The following is a 7076-nucleotide window of genomic DNA, read 5'->3' as shown; positions in this document are numbered from 1 at the left end:
ACTAGAGATTAGCTTTAGTGACACTCAGCAAATTGGAGCTTCAGAACAAGATATCGTCATATGGAGATAATAAAGTTGCTTTTTTGGATAGCTATGTCAGAGTATGTACATTCATGCTATCTCTAACAAATGCATATTAATACTTCATAAACTAAGATATGTATCTATAAAACCAATTTTATTTAAATCAAGACTGTCCAACAAAATATTCTGTCAGCCACTCATGATCTGAGTTCTGGTGTATGAGATTAAATTATGGTACACATACAAAAGCCATGAGACATTTCTGTTCTGTAATAAATAAGGCAGTGACTACTACCCATTAGTAGTCTTTTTGAGGTAAGCTATTAAGTCTGCCCTCTCTCCCTTCTTCTTGATGCCAGCAAAGATCATTTTTGTTCCTGGGATGTACTTCTTGGGATTCTCCAAATACTCCATCAGTGTATCCTCTCCCCAGGTGATACCTTTGTTCTTGTTAGCATCTGTGTAAGGGAATCCAGCAGCCTGACCTGTCTTCTGCCCAAAGACACCATGGAGATTTGGCCCGCTCTTGTACTTGCCTCCCTTCTCAACAGTGTGGCACTGGCTGGGCACACTTCTGTACGAAAATTTTCTTGCCTTTCTCAACATCACCCATTTTTAAACCTGCTGCAGCTTCTGCACTGGGTGGTCATCAGTCTTCCCTTGTTACCACAAGGAAAGTTCTAGTACAGAAGCCTGATGTCTCACTTTTTCTCAAGCTACTGTTTTTATGTAACAGTTCTGTGTCCTGCAGATTTACTAAATTTGCTTAGCAGATCTCAAACACTTCCAGTGGATGTTTTAGTCTTCCAATAAGGGATCACATAATGTTAAAATAAGAATGGACATTTTCACAATGTTGGTTCTTCCTATCCAGGAGCAAGGAATATCTTTCCATTTTTCTGAAATCCTCTTTGATCTTTTTTTAAAGAGTATTATACAGCTTTTTTACTTCCTGTGTCAGGTTAATTCTCATAATGTAAAAATAAGAATAATTAGACTTCTTCCTTTCCTGTTTGTATCCCATTTTATGTATGTATGTATTTATTTATTTACTTTTAATTATTTGCCCTGCTTAAAATTTTTATTTATTTAAAAATTTTTAAATTAATTTTAATGAGAAATAGCAATGAGACAGTTTCAAAACAGGTTAGTAGGACAGTTACAATAATTAATACATTGCATATTGTTGTCTTTTTAAAATATTATTTATTTGTGTGTGTGTGTGTGTGTGTGTGCGTGTGTGGCCAGCTCAGCCCACCAGGGGGCTGGGCTGGCTGGCATGTGGTGCTGGGGGATTGAACCGTGGTCCCTTTGCTTTGCTTCTCTTTTTTTATTTATTTATTTTATTTATTTATTTATTTTTCAACAAATAATACACTGCATATATTCTTCTTAGTGGTTAATTGCTGTACAAGATGCGGACTTGTGATCCTATTTACAAACACCATTAGAACAAATCATTCTATTCATTAACAGAATGTAACTATATATCTATCCCAACCACTTTGAATACACAGATACAAAATGGACATTCATCTGTATACCCCATTTTTTCTAAGTTCCGTTATTGAATATTATAGGTGTGTAAACTCAGCAAAATATTCTAAAAGAGTCCAGTAGCCCATAATAGCATTGGGTCTTCTGTTTAACTGGCAATGTCAGAAATTATTGACCTGAGTCCCCCACAGCTCAACTTAACAGCATGGCTTTATTTCTTATAATTTCGTCTTCATACTTTTCTGCTGGATGGTTAAGGCCAAGGTAAAGCAGGACCTATGCAACAAGAGTTGTAGCTTTTTGGTCTGAGAAGGTCAGTGAAATGCCCTCAGGATTTGTCCTGAGATCCTGTACCTCAGATTGTAGAACCTTTATCAGTGCAGCCATGTGGATGAGTCACGGCCAATGCTTGGCCAATGTGCTCGATGTGAAAGCCTGAGAGAGTGTCTTCTCCCCATGTGACTCTCCTTAGGCCCACTCTATGTCATCGATCACTTTCCTCTTTGGCCCCATAATCTTCTTGATCAGAAAATTTGGGACACTACCGAGGTACATGACGTTACAGTACAACTTCTCATATGTCCTGAGTCTTAATTGACCTTAGAAGGCTAGGGCCAAAATGTTGGCTTTCCTTGTATCCCTCCTTTTTCTCTAATTTTGGTCTGCAAACTTAGGTTGTTAACCATCCAGAAGAAAAGCTTATTGTTATTAAACGATTTGGGCTATCAATCTTAACCTCACTATCTCACTGCATTTCAAACATCTTAGGCATAATAAGGAACAGGTATTTTTCATCAAGTATTGATATGTTGAACATTAAGTCCCTACAGAATATGATAAAAAACATTTAAAAATTGGATTATATTTTAAAAAATAGGATAAAGAATTCTATGCTTCTCATGTTTGCACATAAGTCCAAAAATCTCACCATACACAACCTTGAAGCAGGACAGTCCCACAATATTCCTTTTCCTGTCTCTTGCTTTCCTTCACCACCGCCTTCTTCTTGAACATCCATCTACCCGAGAGACATCTTAGCAGTAAATGGCATGTCATGACAAGCCGCCCATATTCAGAATACCACAATGACAGGCACTCCCATCATGAAACAACTGTTACAAATTACCATCTGCAGTGCAGTAGCTTAGTTCCCAGGTATCAGTATATATAGTTAGTCAGGGTGAGAATCGCTTTGCTTCTCATTGAACTAAAAGAAAGTAGCTGTATATATATCCTATTTTGTATATGCTTATATATATTTTTTCACTACAAAATGGTCTTTCATTTATAGCCCCCTTTTTCTGTTTTATTTTGTCAGAGATGAATGTTCCATTGCTATTAGAGAAGCTGTATTTGGAGACGTCTTTAAAGGACCTTTTCATAATTGATGCCAGTTCAAATATTGTAGGTACTTGAAGACATACTCATAAGTGAAATAAATGACACCTACATGTGTAAATATCATATTGTCTCCTTAGTGTAAGAACTCAAAAGAAGAAATAAAATTTGAAAGGTATAACACAGTTAAATGGAAAGTGAGAACTTAAGGATTAAGCAAAACAAAGAGAGAGATAGTAGAAAAGTTAGGAAATATGGCAAGGGCAAAACCATACACTTGTATAAACAAGATGGTTAAGGCAATGGTCCTAAGAATCTCCATCAGGTTTTTGAAAGTAGCAATTAATGGATAGAATTCTCATTCTGCCCTGCTTAAAATTTTAACTATTATATTAAAAAAGAGATGGGAGAGTGGACAATCTTTTCTTGCTTCTGCTTTTAGAGAAAATCCATTCATTTCATTTTTTCCCCATTGTGGATGATGTATGTGGCGTTGTCATATATGGCTTTTATTAAATATATTTCTATGCTTAGTTTCTTCAAGATTTTTATTGTCAGGGCAGGGCAAATAGCTCAGCGGATTAAAGAACCTGCTTAGGCAGATGGAGGGGCCACAGATTTGATCCCCCGGCCTGCCATGCTGGCCCTGCCCCCAGGGCACACTGAGAAAGGGATTGAGACTGGGTGTGGTAGTGTGCTCCTGTAATCCCAGCACTTGGGAGGCTGTAAACAGAAGGATCACTACCAGTCCAATTTACACAGTGAGACCCTGTCCTAAAAATACAAAAAAAAAAAAAAAGGAAAAGATTTTTATTGTCACATCTGATTCCCAGTCAGAAAAATCAAATATATCATTTCCCTGGGTGAGACTGGCAGCACTGATTCACTGGGAGTGGGGGAGGGCAGTAAACTTTGTGAACTTCCTATGAGCAAAGCATTAAAGATACAAGTTCTAAGGAAAGGAAGACCCAAGATTAGAAAGGAATATTTTATTAGAAAGAAGGATAAAGGAGAACATAGATAGCTACCCTGATAAGAGTAAGGGTAAGGGGCTCCAGAAAGATGGACAACCCAAGGGACATTTATTCTGACTGGTCATATGGGGATCAGAGACCTTTCCTCCTACACATAACTTGTCACAGCTAGATTGGTTTCTGGATATCTCTGTCTATATCATTTCTTCCAGTTGTCTGTGTGCAACTGCTTTCTGTTTGTTTACTTGTTCTTGACATATCTTTCAGGGCATTATTCTTGGGGAGGGCAGTGGGCTGCCAAGTAAAATTCAGTAAGTCCATCTGGTCTTGGTCTTTTTTTGTTGTATTGGAATGCCTGGGTTTAAAAGTGAGCACCACTTACTAGTTGTGTGGCCTTGGGCAAATTGCTCGTTAGTTGTTACATTATAAAAGGGGAAATACTTTTTCTCTTCTTTGAGACTCAATTTCCTTGTCTATAAAATGTATGGAATTAATTGTTCCTAATGTGTGACCTGTGGACAAGCAACATGGCCACGACTTGAGAGGACGTCTTAAGAAGAATGCTTTGGAATAGAAAACTTTGGGGTGCAGTCAAATAATTTGTGTCTTAATAGGTCCACCAGGGGATCTGTTAAAGTTTATGTTCCCTTCATCTAGGTGATTGCAGCATTTTTTCTAGTTCTGTTATTTTTATCACTACCTTTAGTGTTTCCAGTTGTTCTTTTTTCTTGTCGTGTGTTTATGGCTGGAGGACACACTGCTTACCCCTCCAGAAGTATGCACTGTCAGACTTGTGATCGTAGCATTGGGAATGCTCATAGGTGTCTTGGGGAATTCTCTTTCTGCTGGGAAAGCTGCAGTATATTCATATCCTGGGACGTCCCAGAGGTGCAGATTTAATTAGATAAGCTTCTTTATCTTAGATTGTGCTAGTGATAGGTGAGAGAAAAGAGATAAAAGCCAGCACCTCATGCTCAGGTGGAAGTTGTTATTGAGGTACAGAAGCTGCCAAAATGACTGAGTTGGAAGTTTGGCCTGAGATTCAATGCCCTACAGAAGTAAGCCTTGAGATAGGGAGAGGTAATCACTTTTTTCACAGTTCTGACTTCCCTGACCTTTCTTCTTTCTCCATATGCCCCTATCTTCAGACTTCAGATTGCCTGGGTATTCTATTTGTGTCAGTCAGAAAGGATGTTTTTTTTTTTTCATAGAAGGGCTATGATTTGAGAAGAAACAGCGGAGATCTACAGTTTGAAGTAGCTAAGGGATACCTTAAAATATGTCTTTGCTTGTCTCCTTAGTGTGAGAACCTGAAGGAGAAAAATGGACTCTGAAGGTACAATAGATACTGGGAAAAAGGGAATGAACTTATTCAAAAGGAAAGAGTTACTGAGTTGAGGACAGGAGAGGGAGTGGGGGAAAGAGATTCATCTAGGTATGTAAGCAGGATCATATGAGCAACTGTACTGTGCATTTCTGCTGGTCTATGGAAAGGAACTGTTAGTGCTTAACTTATTTTGTTTCCTTTTTTCAATTGTGTGTACTTTTTTCTTCTTAAATTCTTATAGATTTCTTTCTTCCTTTCTTCCTTCTTTAATTTTACATGTATGTTTCTGATAATATGAATAACTGGTTGGAAGATCACTATCTATAACAACGAATACTATGAAATTCATATTAATTTAAGTGAAATTCTGTATCATTTGTAATTTATTCTGTTTTAATTCAAATTTGTACTCTTTTAAAAAAGTAAAAGAAAAAAGAATGTCTGTGTATCGCATGGCTGTAGGCCAAGTCCCCATTAACACTTCAACACAGTTAAGGGATAATATTTGGTAATTGTGTGAGAAAGATTTTTACCAGTTGTAGAAATAGAGGGTAGAATTATTATGAAGAGTGCTGAATTTGACTCTTGGGCAGCCATAGTTTCTTAATAGGCCAATCTAGTGGTTTATAGATGTATATATAATGTGATTTAACACACTATTGCAGCTTAATTTGTCAGATAACGAGGTATAATCTTGGCAAGTCCCTGACACTGTTATGAAACATAGCCTAGAAAAGTTTTGTGATGCTAACGGTGAACCAAGATGCTTAGCTAGAACTATAGGGACTAAGTGATATACCATGTGTAAAGTATATGGCAAGTATATGGAATAAAGAATGTGTTTAATGAAATAAAACAAATTGAGGTAACAATATCTGGAAAAGTTGGGAACACGGGGTACTGTTTAGGGAGAGCAGTTTGGAGGAAGGCCAAAGTGCAGCGTGAATGACAGCAATGTACATGTTGGAAAGCAAACAGAAAAAGAGTACAATTGCTTGAGTGAAGCATGTCAAATTAGCTGAGCTATTGGGGAATGTAAGGGCTGTTTGGAGACCTTCCTCATGCTCAAAGGCATAGAAAAGCAATGAAAAAAGGCAATTTTATTTTGTGGTTATGTTGTCTATTTTAAAATCTTGATTTTTCATTGTAAGCTGCATTAGATATGTCAATGCCACACAAAAATCACACAGGTCAGTAACCTGTTGGTGTGAGAAATCCCATTGTTTTCTCTGTAACTTCCTGTCAGAGTAATAACATATTAAAATAAAATTAAGAAAATTCATGATTTCTATACCTTTGTTTTTTTAACTGCACTTAGCTATATTAAGGAAGTATGTCATGCCAATGTTTTTCTTGGTTTGAACAAAACAGTGATTGAAACTGTTTTAGGGCTCTCTGTATGTTACTTTGGGAATATGCACGCCTATCTCCAAAGAACAGATGGGTGTTACAATTTTGCTTTGGATTTCAAGTTGTTTAGTACTCAGTGCATTTTCATGCTTCCTTCTTCCTCCCCTCTGTGACCAACCCTCAGCTCAACCAGCTGCTTTCAGAAGGCAAGGGACTGCATAAGGTTTGCATACTCACTATAATCATGAATGCATAAAAAATAAGGTGAGCTCCAAACTAGTCACAATTATCATCATCATTAAGCCCTGCCACATTTCAGGGAAATAGAGCAAGGGCTCCAGGAAGAAATTATGTCCTGATTTTAGATACCAGAATGGCTCATTTCATTGGCCAAATCCTACAGATGTTGTCAAGGAAGAAGTATCATGAAATTAAAGAAGTGAATAAATATATGAAAAAATGTTCCACATCACTAGCCTTCCATGAAATGCAAATTAAAACCACATTGAGATATCATCTCACCCCAGAAAGAATGGCTATCATAAAGAAATCACCCAACAACAAAT

At 37.2% G+C, this 7076-nt stretch overlaps 1 pseudogene; it reads right to left on the bottom strand.

The window, feature by feature from the left end:
* Positions 1–292: 292 nt before the first annotated feature.
* LOC105743822 lies at positions 293–637 on the bottom strand (annotated as a pseudogene).
* Positions 638–7076: the final 6439 nt, after the last annotated feature.

This window comes from Octodon degus, unplaced genomic scaffold, assembly GCF_000260255.1.
Source record: "Octodon degus isolate 3935 unplaced genomic scaffold, OctDeg1.0 scaffold00171, whole genome shotgun sequence".
NCBI classification, from domain to species: Eukaryota; Metazoa; Chordata; class Mammalia; order Rodentia; family Octodontidae; genus Octodon; species Octodon degus.
The sequence above is the reverse complement of the archived record's forward strand: the minus strand, read 5'-3'. Positions and strand labels throughout refer to the sequence as shown.